Source organism: Lissotriton vulgaris, chromosome 3_1 (assembly GCF_964263255.1).
Source record: "Lissotriton vulgaris chromosome 3_1, aLisVul1.2, whole genome shotgun sequence".
Taxonomy (NCBI): domain Eukaryota; kingdom Metazoa; phylum Chordata; class Amphibia; order Caudata; family Salamandridae; genus Lissotriton; species Lissotriton vulgaris.
Window position 1 is genome coordinate 214,947,389 of NC_141689.1, and position 15,989 is coordinate 214,963,377.

The following is a 15,989-nucleotide window of genomic DNA, read 5'->3' on the forward strand; positions in this document are numbered from 1 at the left end:
AGTGCAAAGAGTTCCATTTGCGGTGGCGGAGGACGTGAGGAGCGGTGACAGTGTCATAGAAGGTCATCACTGTACCACGAACATCAAGCCGGTAATAACAGACATTCGTCACTGTAGTCTGGGCATCACTTTCTGTCGTTTCTGGAGCTTCGCATTTGTGGTTGGCACGGGCAGCAAGATCATGATGCAAATGTCCCGCTTGCGGTCATGAAGATCCCAAAACTTCAGAATCCTTCCTTTTCTTCAAGGAGAAGTTCAACTGATGCCACACCGGGGGTCCAGGAACCCAAAGCACTTCTTGGGTCTCAGCATCTCGCTTCAGCCAAGGTCAACAGGGCTCAGGCCGGTCCAGTTGCAAGTCCAGATGGGTCGAGTTTTAGGTCCAGGTAGGTCCATTGGCAGCAGGAACCACAATGCACCTCCTACTTTTAGATTCACTGTCTTTACCGCCCTCAAGATGTATACATCTTTTCTACAGGTTAGCACATACCACTACAATGCTATTTTAATTCCAAATGCAGTGTCACTAAGCTTAACAAAATTTGAAAACATGTCCACAGCACGGAAAGGTGCAGAGAATTTTGAGGTTCCACTTTTCTATCGAAGTTTCACCTATACCACATCTCACACTCACCTCAGTAGGACTAGCAGCCTTACGCACATCAAAACTTCTATATTCTCACATTTTGAGATCTTTTCCTATCACCTTCCTTACATACTTCCTCCTTAAGCGTGTCACACCTCATCTACGATGGCTTTAGTGCAGTGCTAGGTTTCCTACACTGAAACAACTGAAAGTGTACACTATCCTTGACTATGTGAGGTGTTCCAATCCTTATTTTGGGTCTTAAAAAATTGGATAGATTCTTCTAATATTCGATTGAACCTCTCTACCATCTTGTTAGTCTCTGTATGATTGAGAGAACATTTCTTGTGCTTGATCCCTCTCAAGAACCTTCCATATCTTTGGACACCAATTGGACGCCGTTGTCCATCAAAATACAGTCTAGGAACCCATCTCTACTGAAAACATCCCTAGTTTCTATACTTTGTGTAATGCAGATTTTAGGCTAACATGAGAACATATCCAATGGAACTAAAATATAATACTGACCAGCCTTACTTGTGACTGGCCCTAGTATCACCTGACACACTCTCTCTGGGATGTTTCTCACTATCACCGGTTGAACTCTTGTTTTTCAACCCATGTCACTAGAGCAACATACCATGTACTCTCTCACACACCTCTCAACTTGTGTGCCCATCCCCGGTCACCAGAAGTGCAACCTGATTCTCTCTTTAGTCTTATAAATTCCTAAATGTCCATGGTGACCGCACTGTATAAGCTTCTCTCAGACTTTACTCGGAGGAATCATCTTGTACCTTTCCAAAGCAACCCAATATTTGCAGACAATTCATCTTTCACTATCCAAAACATCAAACCAAATTCACTCACATCTTTTTTAGAGTTCCATCTTCTCCTGACCAATTTTCTTATCTCTTTTAGAACTTCATCTTCATCCAAAAAACATCTCCACTCATCTTCACTGACCAACCTATCACAGAGCTTGCATTCCTTATAATCATCTAGGTCTCAAATCTCGTCCTCAAAGATCAAGGTACTGCATGCTAGTACTACTTACTCAACCCATTCTGTAGCGTCAGTCTTTATAATTATCCCCTCGTTTTCCAATTTATTATGTTCAGTCTACATATTTTTTCTCAAAGCTAGAGGTACACCTCGTACCTTGCGCGCAGCAGGTGAGCCATCACTGTTTAGAGGAGTTTTATGTATGTAATCAGACAGACATCCCAACTTCTCTTCAAAAACTTCCTTAAACACCTGACAAAGTTCTCATGGCAACCCATTCACACCTACCGTGACTTCATCTAGTGTTGTAGAAAAATGTTCCAAAATGATACTTAGTTAACTATTCGGATATAGCATGACAGCTAATTCTTTTTGGTGGAACTAACTAAGGATGCTGTCTCCTCACCACGAAACATACATTTTCCCGGCTGTGAGACGCCCTTTGTATTCTAAAACACCATTGAAATGCCCTAGCAACTTAAGGGGCTGCCCACCATAAGCTAGTGGATGGATTTCTGGTTTGAAGAGATTGACTGTGCCTAAAAGCTTATATGGGCAGAAATCTTCAGGTATCTAAGAGATTTTAGCTGAGGAGTCAAACAGCATGTCAACACATCTCCCATTGAAATTTACAATGAGAACTCTCGTCTAACTTGAAGAACGACTTCCCCACAATGTAAATCATCATATTCAACATCATATTCATCATCTTCATTAAATACCACTACTTCTTTAACTTTCCTCATCTTATTCCTACTTTGAGACGTGCAAGTTTTAGCAAAGTGCTCAGCTATTTTTCCTAAGACCAATTCTTGAAGAGAGAAAGAGCAGATGGTCGAAGTAATGCCCAGAAACCTGCTTACTTGAATTATAGCACTAGTATGTACTTGCTTCTGGATTGTGATCAGCCAACCTGTTGATCTGGTCTGCAAGGATATTAATGCCCGAATCTGCTATGAACAGACTGCTTGATCTACTGGAGAACTAACTCTGAAATCCGTTTTGCATGGAGCGGCATTGGAAAATTCCCAGTGAACGATACATGCTAAGATGCTCAGTGGACTAAAAGCAGCTTTTTGTGAGAGCAAATGTGCTGATTGGTTTCAGGCAGCACACCAGAAGTAGACCTGGCATGAAATTCTGCTTGTGGAGTTTGCAGAATTTTTTCCACTCCACACAGCACGCAGTATTCAGAAAAACTTGCAGAGCGGATTTTTTCCTTGCTGGCCAAAGCTAAGTTGCCGAACGCAAGTCAGGAAAATCATACAACAGACCATGACCTGGCAATATTTCTCTACACAGGCAGTAGCAGATGGATACTACTGATCAAGTTGAGAAACCTTCTCTTTACATTGAGGAAGCTGGCGCTCAACTAGAACATCTACCCGAGCGTCAGAAAAAAAGCAGAGGCCTCTTGTGCTCTGCTTGCTGCCATTCACGCTGGACAAACACCCAGCACTAGAAATCAGTGCAAACGGCATGACCCAACGTACTCCGTCACTTGCGGAACTCAGTGTAGCATGACAAAGTTTTTGGGTCACTTTGTGGAGTTCTTCATAGCGGAACTCTGCGAACTCCGCCCAGGCCTAACCAGATGTCAACTTTGTTTCCTGGTGAGCCATTGACTCTTACAGTCTAGAAAGGCATGAGCCATTCTGGATCTTTCAAAATAATTCTCCTTGTGGTGCTTGGGGTCCTTGCAAGTTAACTGTGCTACAGTGTTGCTACTCCTCGCTGTTGATGCATGGCTGTTGGTTTTCAAGACTTTTGAGTCCTAAAGAACAGATTATACACCTTTTGGCTTACAGAGTAGTATCTTGAAATCATGTTTGATGTGAAAACCTACTTTGAGCTATTCTTTGCACACTTGTCTTGCACATTTGTTTGAACTGAAAAGACTTTAGTTGTATTCTGCTAAGAGCTCCTGTGATAGTAGAGGACAGATTTTTAAGAGGACATTTCACATGTATATAAATGTTCATGAATGTGTCCATAGGTTGAAATGCTATTAACCCAATTCAAAAGCCTAGTTTTGAGCATATTCATACAATGTATGTTAGAAAGCAGATTGGATGGTAACCCACCACAAATAATATTGTCACTATTCCAGTAATGGTTTCAATATTTAAACCTGAGCTCTGGCACAGAGTAGCCATGCTTAACTTAAGGAATGATGTAAAAGCATTTAGAAGTACCAAATCAGTTAAAAAGTAAAACATTTCGACTCAATAAAAATCACTCTTCAACTCATAAAAATAGAGACTATTTTATTGGGCATAATGACACCAACTTTTCAAAAATCTAATACGGGAAACCAGAGATATGAATTTTTAAATTGTAAAAAAAAAATAGTACCAAAAAGTCTTAATTGCCAACTGCGGTCATCTAGTTGTGCTTGTCCATTACCTAGGTGGAAGTTGAGGCTCACTATGATGGAGAGTAGATCAGATACAGAGACCAGTTTCATCCTGGTTAGAAGTTTTACCAGTCACTAAAATGAAAGTCAAAATCCTCAATGAGGGTAAGCAGGTTGTGGCCGAGTTAGTTTCCACAAGGCTAGATAGCTGTCAAACAAAGCCCAAGTGAAGGCGTTGACTTTTGACGGGAAAGCTCCAAGTGGGAGAAATTCAAAATGTGCTTGCAAAGAAGGTTACTCGTCAGCTGGATACTTTTGGTACCTTCACCCTGTGAATACATCTACCTTTAAATTTTTTGGGAGCTTAGATTCGTCCAGAGGGGCAAGGCTGCACACTGCAGCCAAACAGGGTTCCACAAAGCTGGATACCTTTTCTGTAGTGTCCAGTTGAAACACATTTGCTGTGGAAAAGCTACGAGCGGGAGCAAGCTAAATGCTGCAATGCCTGTTTGACTTGGCAGGTTTGTTTGGGTCTTCTGTCAGTTCTTCAGACAAAAAGTAGTAAAATGTTACACAAGCCAAGGGCTCCAGTACCTCAAGAACAGGCCTTGGGGGTGGGGGGCGGGAGGGGAGGTCAGGACTTACTCCATGGAAGTCACCAGCAGGCTCCAGGGCAGGACCAGTTGAATCTGGTCAACTGAGCTCCTTCCGGAAAGTAGTTTATTGCAGCTTTTGTGTCCCCTTAGCTTAACAGGAGGTCAGCAAACTGACTCTTGGAGTCCACTTCTTATTCTTGGGTACAAGTGGGGACAGGTCCAATCATTAGGGCTCTCCTCACGGGTCACAAAGGCAATTTCAGTCATTTTCCCATTTTCCACAGGTCCACTAGTGTTTTGAATATTGTACCCAAGGGTACAGCGGTGGTGGGGGTGACTCCAGTCCCAAACCTAACTAATGGCCAGTGAAATGAGTAAATCCTCCCCTTTGGTCACTTCATACCAGTTCTGGGGCCAGGTTCTCTCCCACTAGGATAGGATCCTGGCTGGCTAGTTAGACAAAAGGAAGGCAGGCTAACATGTGAGCTACATCTGGCAGTGACATGGTAGGCATCCTCAGGGCCTCGGGCCGTCCTGTCAGGGTGTTGTAAATTGGCAGCAATGGGTTAGCATTAGCAGAAGCCATCCTGTATTTAAAAGTTATCTTATCCGCTTTGTGAAAGCCATTTTGTATTTTGTGCTCGCCATGTGCTCTGTCCTACCTTTCTGTTAACTGCTCTTGAAATCTGCTTAGAGACAAACTATATTTAGCATCTTCCACCTTCGCACATGCCCAGAAGGGCCTAGCTAGTAGAATGCACCTGCTTCTCTAGTATAACTGTAAGGCTATTTTTACTGCTGTATGGAGAAGTAACTCTCCTCCCACTTTGTTGAGCAAGTAGATCTTGTATGTCCATATTAGTCATTTTGCATGCGCACGTGAGCCAGGACTGCCCCTTGGTCATATGCTTACTATGTAACCCTAAGCATATATAAGGCCCCAGTTTTCTGTACTCCTCAGACTGCCTCATTCAGTTGCCAAGGCTTCTGGGTGACGTAGTCTCATTCATTTGAGGTTAATAAAGCTGCTCTTTTATATTTCAGCGTCTGTGCCAATTTCTTCTATGTTGGTTTAAAAGGACCAAGTATCAGTGGGACCCCTAAGAAGGTTAATTGATTACATCAAGGGGAAAGTCAACTACTTCTCACACCAAGTCATTTGTCTTAGCTCTATATGCCAATTCATACCTAAACAAGCTCCTGGGTGAAATGCAGGCAAATTCGCTTCTAGAGACTTCATGGAGGCTAAAGCTAACATTTTAAAGGTACCTCTTGTAAAATGTGTGTTAAGAATTTGGTTTTAGAAATAAATTAGATGTGTAATGACTATTTGGGCATTTAAGGCATTGATAGGGGTGACTTATTGATATGTAAAAAGCAGGTTTGAGTCTATCAAAATGGGTAATGTTGCAAGGTTTCATTTGAAAAATACACTGCCAGGCTACTGGTGGCAGGCCGACAGTTGTGTTGTATTGTCACTTCAGTGGTGGAACAATATAACTTGCAGTTCTTGGGTGATTTCTGTGCCATAAACCAGGGAGGTATAGGTAGGCTAAATATGGCAATTAGGTGTATCCAATACAACATTCCTTTAGGGGTCAGAGCACATGCACTGGGCACTGGATAGCAGTGTCCTAATGTGCATTATCCAAAACCCAGCAATACAATCTAGCAAAAAGTGGGGGTGAAGACAGAAAAGAGGCAAAAGGGCATTTCCCTACAGCTTGTTTCAATGATACAATTATTTACACAAAGTAGGATTTAATTACATGATCATGCAAAAAGAAATGTTTATCTACAACCAGAAATACACATCTTAGTGAAAATGGTTACCATGCAGGTGTATCACTTCACTTGTGTTGGGAAATAGATATTGTGCATAAGTGAAGTATTTGTGGTTTTGTGCTAACATACTGGAAGCAAGAAGTACTACATTACCATATTTTTCCGTTGGTAAGAAGGTGGGAAAGAATTCTGAGGGAGTGAGTTGGGTGTGGCAGAGTGGATATGTAGATGGTGGCACAGGCATTCCCATAGGAGAGTGTGGCTGTAGTGACGCTGGAGTTGGTGGCAATTGGAGCGTTCTTTGTGGATTTCTTCTGCCTTTGCTCTTGCCATACTGCTACATGATTTTATAGCCCCTCTTATAGCAATGTACACTGACTGTGTTTGGAGTCATTGTATTATCTCTGTGGCTGAATCTGACAGCAGGAGGCAGCTGAAAGCAGCAAATAAGAACAATAAGGGTACACAACCAATATAGAATAGCCAACTCGATTTGGCAATGGATTTTTCACTGTGCAGAACACATTATTTCCTCAAAAATATGCCCATAAATGTTGTCATCTAGCAACTAGGTTACATTTTACTAAACCAGACCCACTTTTCTCTATAATGTTGCATATTTCAGCAGACCTTTGACCAAGTATTTATTGGTTTGAAATGTCTCTTGATGTTGTGCTACAAAAACGTTTTAACAAGTGAAATAGCACAAAGCTGTCCTTGTTCACCAAATCTGACATGCACTTAATGTCAATAGAAACGACCTAAAAAGTAACAATATGACATTAAGGACCTGATTACAAGTTGAAAAACCAAACACTGGCAAGGGTCAGTATGATTTTTAATTTCTGAATTATTTTTCATTCATGATTTTGTTTCTTCTCATCAGCTGACACCTTTAGATATGCATTAAAATGTACAAAATATGGCGCAACAATTCAAATTAGTGAGCAAAGTGACATAGTGTGAAATAAATGTGACACTGTGACATAACAATTAGTGATCTATATACACGTGAGTGAAGGAATCTTAGAGGGAAGGGAAAGAATTAGAAAGGCCGATTCTTATTTCGCTGATACTCAAAGCCAACACAGTATATTGAATAGATGTGGTGTGTTGGGTTTATGGGGAATAACATGCAGATTTAGTTGTTTAACTCACCAAACCTGCATGATGCAGTAAATACTATAGGTTTTCCCAATTTAAATTTGACTTTCCGAAATTAAACAAATGTTGGGTTATTGAATGCATTCAATAATTATTGAATGTGTGAAATAAAACCAAACTCGTAATTCCTTCCTGTGCGTAACCAGGAGTTTACACTCAGGACGGAATTTAACGAGCTACTCATTATAGGTTCAGGGGCGGCCTTAGGCATGTGCAAGCTGTGCACCTGCACAGGGCGACCAAATCCCAGGGGCCACCACGCCAATATATATCCTTAATATAATAATCCTCTGAGGATGGATACATATTTGCGTGGCGGCCCATGCAGGGATTTGCAACCTCCGGCTCTGTTCCACTTCCAAACACCCTGACCCCACCCTCTTCACTGGCCTCCACGCTCCGCCCCGCCCTGACCCCCTCTTCAGGGGCCCCCTATCTACCCTCCCTGCCCAGGGCCACCATGAGCCTAGAGCCGCCCCTGATAGGTTACCTAGCTGAGTAAAGGATGAAACAGAGAGTGAAAACCGGAACAATAAGAAAACAATTTTTAAAAAATTCACTGCTTTTGAAGGAAATCATGCAGAAAGACAAGTATGCATTTAGACAACATGTACAGAAAGAACAAAGAGCTATTTCAGCAATATCATTTATCTTCAAGTGCTATCTGGAAAAACTAGGGGGCTCATTTATGAGAGCCCTGCTTCCTTTTTGCACCGCGTAAAGTGTTACATGTATGATGCAGGGCACTCATAAAGATTTATGAGTACCCTCATAATCATGAGTAAGGCAACTCACTGATAATCGTTGTGTCGCTTTACTCTGAGTCCGAGATGTGTTCCATGGGCATTGTGTGTGGGTTTTTCCACACAACACCCTTGGAATTTGACACTGCCCCAGATTTATAAACTAATGCAAACATGGGGAAGCACCAAATCCATACGCCTCCCAAGTTGAGACGCAGCGGGGAGAAATATGTGTCTCAATGTTTTTTCCTCTTTCCATGTGTTGCATTCTGCAGCACACATAGAAAGAGGAAAAAGTCTCTTACGATTTTTTTTGTGCAGGAAGGTTCACCTTCCTGCACAAAAACAATCCTGCATGCAATGGAGGCACCCTTGTACTGTGGTTCCCTTTTACTGTGGCGTAGGGCAGCGCTGCAAGGTGCCTTGCTGTGATGTCCCACACCAAAAATCTATAAATAAGCTGGTAAATGTGCAGAAACATAACAAACAATATTGACACCGAATGCAAATCCAACCACATTCCCAACAAGCGAGTACTGAAGTCATATCCACCCATCGTTTGGTTGTTCTTGCTATGACCGAACTGGGAACTGCAACTGGTCCTGGCAAACAGCTCGGCCGGTCCCCTGTGGGGGGAAGAGGGTGCTATTTGGAGGCACCAATCCTGTATCACAGCTGACGCTTTTGTTACGGGGGTCGATAGTGCATCTAAAACCCAGGAGTTCAAAACCAGGCCCCCACCCAGGTGGCCCACCGGGAAAACACCCGGTGCCCGCTACGGCCAGTCTGGCCCTGGTTCCTGCAAACAGGCCAGCCTCAGAATCCATTACATACTGGTCTGATTCATATGAAACAAATACTATGCAGCCACTAGTATCCAATTGTAGCCTGTTACCAGTCACTAGCCAGAGACTAGCTAGCAGCCAGGTCTAGAGTCAGAAGTCCAGCCTTCCAAAATCTAAATGAGGCCCTTTGTGTAGGGTGGCCTCCCAAAATCTAAATGAGACCCGTAGTTTAAGGTTGAAAAACATTAATCAATATAAATTTACAGATAGTACAACATTTCATAACCAAATAGAAAGGTTATACTCTCAGCGCCATGTGAAATTAGCCATACATGTGCATTGAAATCCACAACATAAATACAAAAATATATACATAAATATGTTAATTCTCACAATGTCATCCAAAGAATCCTGGCAAATAGTTTTAAAACAATGACAAGAGATAATCTCCTCTGGCGAGCGTAACTTTATGTTTCACAAGCGTTTGCAAAGCCTTTCCTATACCTCAGCGATGCCGTTTACACAGGCAGTTTGACAAGCGGAAATATTTTAAAGAAAAATCATTTCAATATATAAAGAGAGCAAACAGTTTTACATCTCAGTAAAGCGTAAGCATACAGCTGCATGTTCGGAGATTTATATCTTGTTTGGCAATCAGCCAAAATATTTAAAGTTTAATGTAGCAACATATTTCTGTTTCATTCCAAATATCAAACTCAAGATCTAATAATTATTTTGAAAATCAAATACTAGTAACATTCTAAAATGTTTACTATCCTTACCAAATAGCAGAGCATCATAAATATATTATTAATCTTAGTTAAAGAAAAGAAGCAAGCAAAGAAGAGAACAGAGTCAGGACAGTACGAACCAGCATTTAGAAATAGAAGCAACAAACATGGGAAGACTTGAAAACCTGTTATTCAGTTACTAGTCAGTCAGTCAGGATTCTTTATTCGCTGATTAAAAATCACCATAAAAGTACAAACATACAAAATACATTCACCCCCAACTTTTCCCCATTTTTGTTTAAAAATGTAACAATTTAATTTGCATGAATCCCAATGTTAATACAGACAAATCACAATGTTAAAAAAAGAGACATAACTGGCCTAACAGGAATCAATAAAACTTCACAGTTCCCCTCCCCCTCTGGTAGCTATCAGACGTACCGCGACTTTAATAAAATTAATAATACAGCACAAAGTTAGAGGATCAGCCGCTTGTTGCAGTTACTATTTATTAGCTAACAACCAATCATACAACCTTTGTACAGTGCAGAACAATACATTAAATGGAGCCAGAAATTGTGAGGATGCCCACAGAAAAAGCAAAACCTACCACAATAATCTGTACTCAATCTGCAGCACAGGACTAACATAAGGCACAAATCATCACGGAACTGTATTTCTATTCACCAGTGACTAGCAAGTAGAAAACACATTAAGTACTCATAATATATACATTCAAAGAAAATCATAAAAGCAAATATCCCTAAAAAATAAAATACTATAGTATCATAAGGAAACAACCATCCAAAAACACATAAACACACACACACACTGACATGCAAACGCAGCAGTGTAGTCAACTAACCACTTAAAACATGCATAAAAGAAAATCATATTACTGCTCTGTGATCTGACACATCCAAATCCCACAAAAATAATGGTCACCCCACAATAGCTACAATTTTCGGGTAGAGTACGAGACCGTGTCATGTGGTCACCATTGGCCTGGGTAGGAACACGACCATTTTACATGTTTGCATTTTTAAGTTGCCTTCTTTTCTTAAACACAATGATATTTGATACATATTTGCTTGTGCACCTGTGCAGGATAAAATTCTCTGTATCAGCTTTGCTAACATTTCCACTACATCGACATATTATTAAATACCTTGAATATTCTGTGCAAGGGCTAAGTTCACTGAACAAAATGTTGTTTGTCATTGTCCATTCAGCGACTAAGATATCACAATAGAATCAACCATGGTGGCCAGACTGAGACTTTGGAATGGCAACATGGGTGAGGTTTGTTATATACACTACATCACTCTCTTGTTTAGTTAGAGGAGTATTTCGCTGGCACTGAGAGGTTGCTACATGCTGGAATACCAGCCCATCTGATTTCTGTTTATCTCCTGAGAGAGATGAAGTCCAGCTCTCCACCAAGACAAGCTTCCTGATGACACTTACCCACATATAATGGGGAGTTAAATAGCCCTACAGGGATTTTGCAGATTCACCCACCCTAGGCTCTCTAGGATAGGTAGCGCTAGAAAGGAGTACCATATGTAACAGTACTTATATGCAAGCATATGTTCTCTCTAACAGCAAAATGGTTAAACTATTTAACTTCTTCATCATTCTCGGTATTCTGTTTCCGTCTATTGATTATTGCAGCGCATATATTTTACTCAAGAATCACAATGCTTCAATAAATATTGAATAGGTATGTTTGTGCATTTCTTGTGTATATCTTATGCATGATAACCCCCAAAAAAGGTTTGAGATTTCCTTGGAGAGTCAAGGTTGCCATGTTCTGAGGTTGCATATTCCACCTGTTACCTTTCCTGGTTAGGTGTACAGATGGTGCACTGTGAGTTAACAGGACTAAAGCCAGCATATCCTGATAATGTGCACAGAATCAGACTTGCACAGTGTTGATGTTTATGTTGTCGAGCAAATGCAGAGTTTTACTGAGAAAGTATAAGCTGTACAACAACTGTTCATGAAAAGCCATGAACTCCACTGAAAGTGTTTAACCCTGATGAGACGAACAAGCGGAACTAAGGCCCATATTTATCAAGGGGTTGCTTCGCTTTTGCACCACGTAACATGGTGCAAATATGACGTTACCCTAAAATTCGATGTATCAAGCCACCCAAGGCTTCCTTGCATGGCCCAGAGTGGCTTGATAAATCCAGAGTAATACAACACAGTGCAGATCACTGCATTGTGTTACTCTGCCCCAGGGAGTCCTTCCATGGGTGTTGCATGGGTGTTCCCACACAACATTCATGGATTTTGGTGCATTCCCAGATTTACCATTACTGGTAGACCTGGAAATCCACCCAAATTATAGGCACTCCCAGTAGAGGCGTAACAGGGGAGAAACATGATTAATTCTGATTGTTTTTACCTCTTTCTATGTGTGCTGCATTCTGCAGCACGTATCAAAAGATGAAAATGCCTCGAGGTTCCCCTTCTTGCACAAAAACAATCATGTGTGCAAGGTAGGAAACCCCAAAACATTGGTGCAAGAGTGCCTATGTGGGCCCTAGGCAGCACATTGTGCACCAGCTGTGGTAAAAGGCAGGAATGCGCTGTATTGTGATAAATACCGTGCTTTCATGGCCTTTCCTTGTAACGCAGCGCAGCACATCAAGGTGACTTTCTGTACTGTCTTACATTTTGGTAAATAAGGCCCAAGATCTTAAAAGATCTATATTTACCCCAGGAGTTTAGTATGACTAAGTTAGGGTAAGGCTGCATAAATAAACCGTTAAAAATCTAGGTGTTTAAAACTCTGAACAAACCGCAGGTAGCAGAAATGACGTGCCAGCCCTAAGAAAAGATAGAGCCCTGCATTACAAAGCTTTGAGAAATTGAAGATTCCAACCAAGCGGTACAGGAAATTACAACTTTAGTACAAATTGAGGAAGCATAAGATTTGGAAATCCAGAAAATCAAAATCAATTTGTGAGCAAGTCATCCTTTTTCCCCTGATCACCCCCATTTGTTTGACTGATACTGGTGGTAGCTGACTCTGATTGTACCCTGAGAACTGCTAGCCAGACGCAGGGCAAGTGCTCTTTGAAAAAGGTATATGGTAATTAGCTGTAATTACAATTGGTATGACTACCTACCTGTAAGCCCCTAGTATATGGTAGGGCAGGCAGGTTCAGAAGCCCGGCAGAATTCATGCACTTAAGTGTGCACTTCTGTTTTGACTGCTGTCATTTTAAAGGCAGCGCTGCTTTTTAAATTGAATTATATGCAAATTAAACATTGGAACTAAAGGTACTTCCTAACTCTTAAACTATCCTATCTTTATATATACACTTCTACCTGACATCTCCTCTAAGAGCCCAGAGGTAGGGTGCCTTGTAGCAATAAGCAGGGACATTTTAAAATATGTTTTATATGCCTGGGGAGGGAAAAACTGCCAATTGAATTTTTCTCCATTATAGCATATTGGCTCCTTAGGCTAACATGGGAATACCTTTCATAAAATATAACTATTAATAGGAGCAAGCTAAAAACATACTTCAAAGTATTAAAATGATAGAATAAATTCAACAACTTGCCAAATTCAACAACGTGCTTGTCACCCAAGAACACTGGAAAAATATGGGTGAGCTGTTGAGCATCTCAGACCTCTTCCTGAAACTACAAGAAGAAGAAGGGCTGCCATGCTGAAAACCTGGCCGTCACCAAGCGATTTGCATTCTGAATGACTCCACCTGCTTCACATTTTAGAAGCATATCACTAAGGACTTTGCCTTGCTTTTAAAAGTGAAGTAGTGAAGTAGTGGACTCTCTTTAAAAGTAACAGGTTAAAAGAGCTCCTCCTGCATCTTTTCCAGCAAGAAACAACCAGCTTACCACCTTCAGCTGGACTTTAAAGGATTTGCCCAAGTGCATTGTGGGAGGCGTAGTCCCAACATTTCATGGAGCAACTCAGAGCTTCAGGAACAGTGGACTGTTGTTATGGGCCTTTGGTACTCCAGAGAGACCTTCTGGAAGAAAATCCAAAAGTTTGAAGAAGTTTGGAGAATTTTTGTCATAGGGTGACTGACCCATTGATAAGAAAGAAGCCGGCGACGTTGAACCGTAACTCGGTCTGAGATTCAGGCTCGCCCCGCTGAAGCTCTTCGTCATTGAAGAGACTTTCAGGAGATGACCGAGGCATAGTGCTTAGCCAAGCCACTATCGTTGAACCCAAAGCGGCCTGATGAGGAGCCTTGCTCAATGTCGAAAGAAAAAGCTCCAAAAAAGTGATTTAGTCAGAAGGTAAAAACTTGACATGGTCCTATTGCTATGTGTATCTAACCCACGCTCCATCACGGTTGGCCTGAAACTCTAACCTTGTTTCGGTCAAGTGCAACCAGATTTCCCAAAGCAATGCTTTTTTTTTTTTAGGCACTAGAAAGTGTTTATTCTTTAAAAATTCCCTACATTGGATTTTTGTTGTTTATGTCAAATAAGCCCCTGGCAGGAGTCCCATCCTGTCTATATCCAAAGACATGACATTGGAAGACTGGAAATCAAGAAAGGCAAAAAGGAAATTTCCAAGGAACAAGACTTTTTAAATTACGCGCCTACGGATACCAGGTTCTCTCTTTCACTTCTCTGAGCAAGAAAGTGAGCTAAAAACTAATGTCATCAAGGAGCACATTATCCACCATTGATAGGTAAGCTTAAATACCCCAGGCACATGGACCCAAATAAAAATCCAAGGCCCTCCTCACTGGTGTAAAGGCTTGAATCTTTCCTTCCTTGCCACTGCTGCACAGTTATTCTACGTTTTCCAGCAAGGTTAACATTACAAGGAAAGGAAATAATAAAAACAAAATGTGCTGGTTTGCCTCTCTTTTGTGACGCAAACCCAGCGCAGAATGTTGGTAGATCTGCCCCTTAGTATAGTGCATACAAAGTTTGTACACTGCTATGTGTTTCAGTTTGTAAACACACTGTTGTGCTTTACATTACGATTTTTGGTTTGACATATTTCCCCTGTTAAAATTTAGTGTATTATTATAATGAACAATTGTATGGAATCAAGAACACTGGAACTCATAGGTGATACAACACATCAGTACTGTTCAATGCAGGTGCAAGAAAGCTAGCTATATTCTAAATTTCAAAAATAACCACCCACTGTGTTAAAGAGCTGAATTCACATTCAAGGTTTGCAACTTTATTTAGTGTGGATAAATTGAAAATCTTGTCAGGGTCTGGCCATTTAGGGACTAGGTTGAACATCACCCATATAGAAAATACGCAGCTGGAATGTAGTATGATTCCGAAGAAGAAGGATGGATTTAGATTTAGAATATCAATGGCTTTAAACAAACTGTAATCCAACAATGGTAGGATTGCCAATATACACCCGAGAAGACTTCATTTAGCATTTCTATTGAACTAAATAAAAACAAACGTATATTTTGAGAGTACTCAGTTTCTGCACAAAGGGAATTTCACAGCTGAGTTGGTATTCATATGGTAGTTAAGAATACTTTGGAATCATTCATAAATGCACATACATATTAACATATCTCATTTTAGCTTTCTTTAATTTGCCTCATTCAGGCAGAAATAAATATAATTATTTGCATCTGGACGATTCTGGAGAAAACAAAAGTGTACATAAATTAAGGCTATTATGATAATCATGTCATTTTTATTAAACAATTTGTCTCATATGGGTGTTCATAAAATGTGGTGTTGGTTGCATTCTAAATTACTTAACCCTTAGAATTGTGGAACATGGTCAGATGCAACGCAAGATGGCCACCAGCTTCTGATGCTCCCGAGCGACCCAGGTGGAATTTCGAGAGTGTTTATGATGCTGTGTGCTCTTCTTTGAGCTGGAATGCTGTATCAAAAAGTGGGCGCTTTAGACCTTTGAGCCTTGGGGCCAGATGTAGGTAGCCTAATACCGGTCGGTAACGGCAGAAAATCGGTATTTTCGGCCGTTACCGACTGGTATTTGGACATTGAGATGTAGCTCGCCCAAAATTTACCGATCCAGAAAAAATACAGAATCGGTAGATTACCGGCTCGGTAAATAATCCGAATCGATCAAGTACACTGCACCTGCATGGGTGTGGCCACTTCCTGGTTGTGGGGTGGGGTCGATGCACAAGATTGGTATATTGCTCTGTTGGTTGGCTGAGGGGCGGGGTGGAGGCACGTGATTGGTTGATACTTCAACTGCCTGATATTTTGTATCCCCGACTCG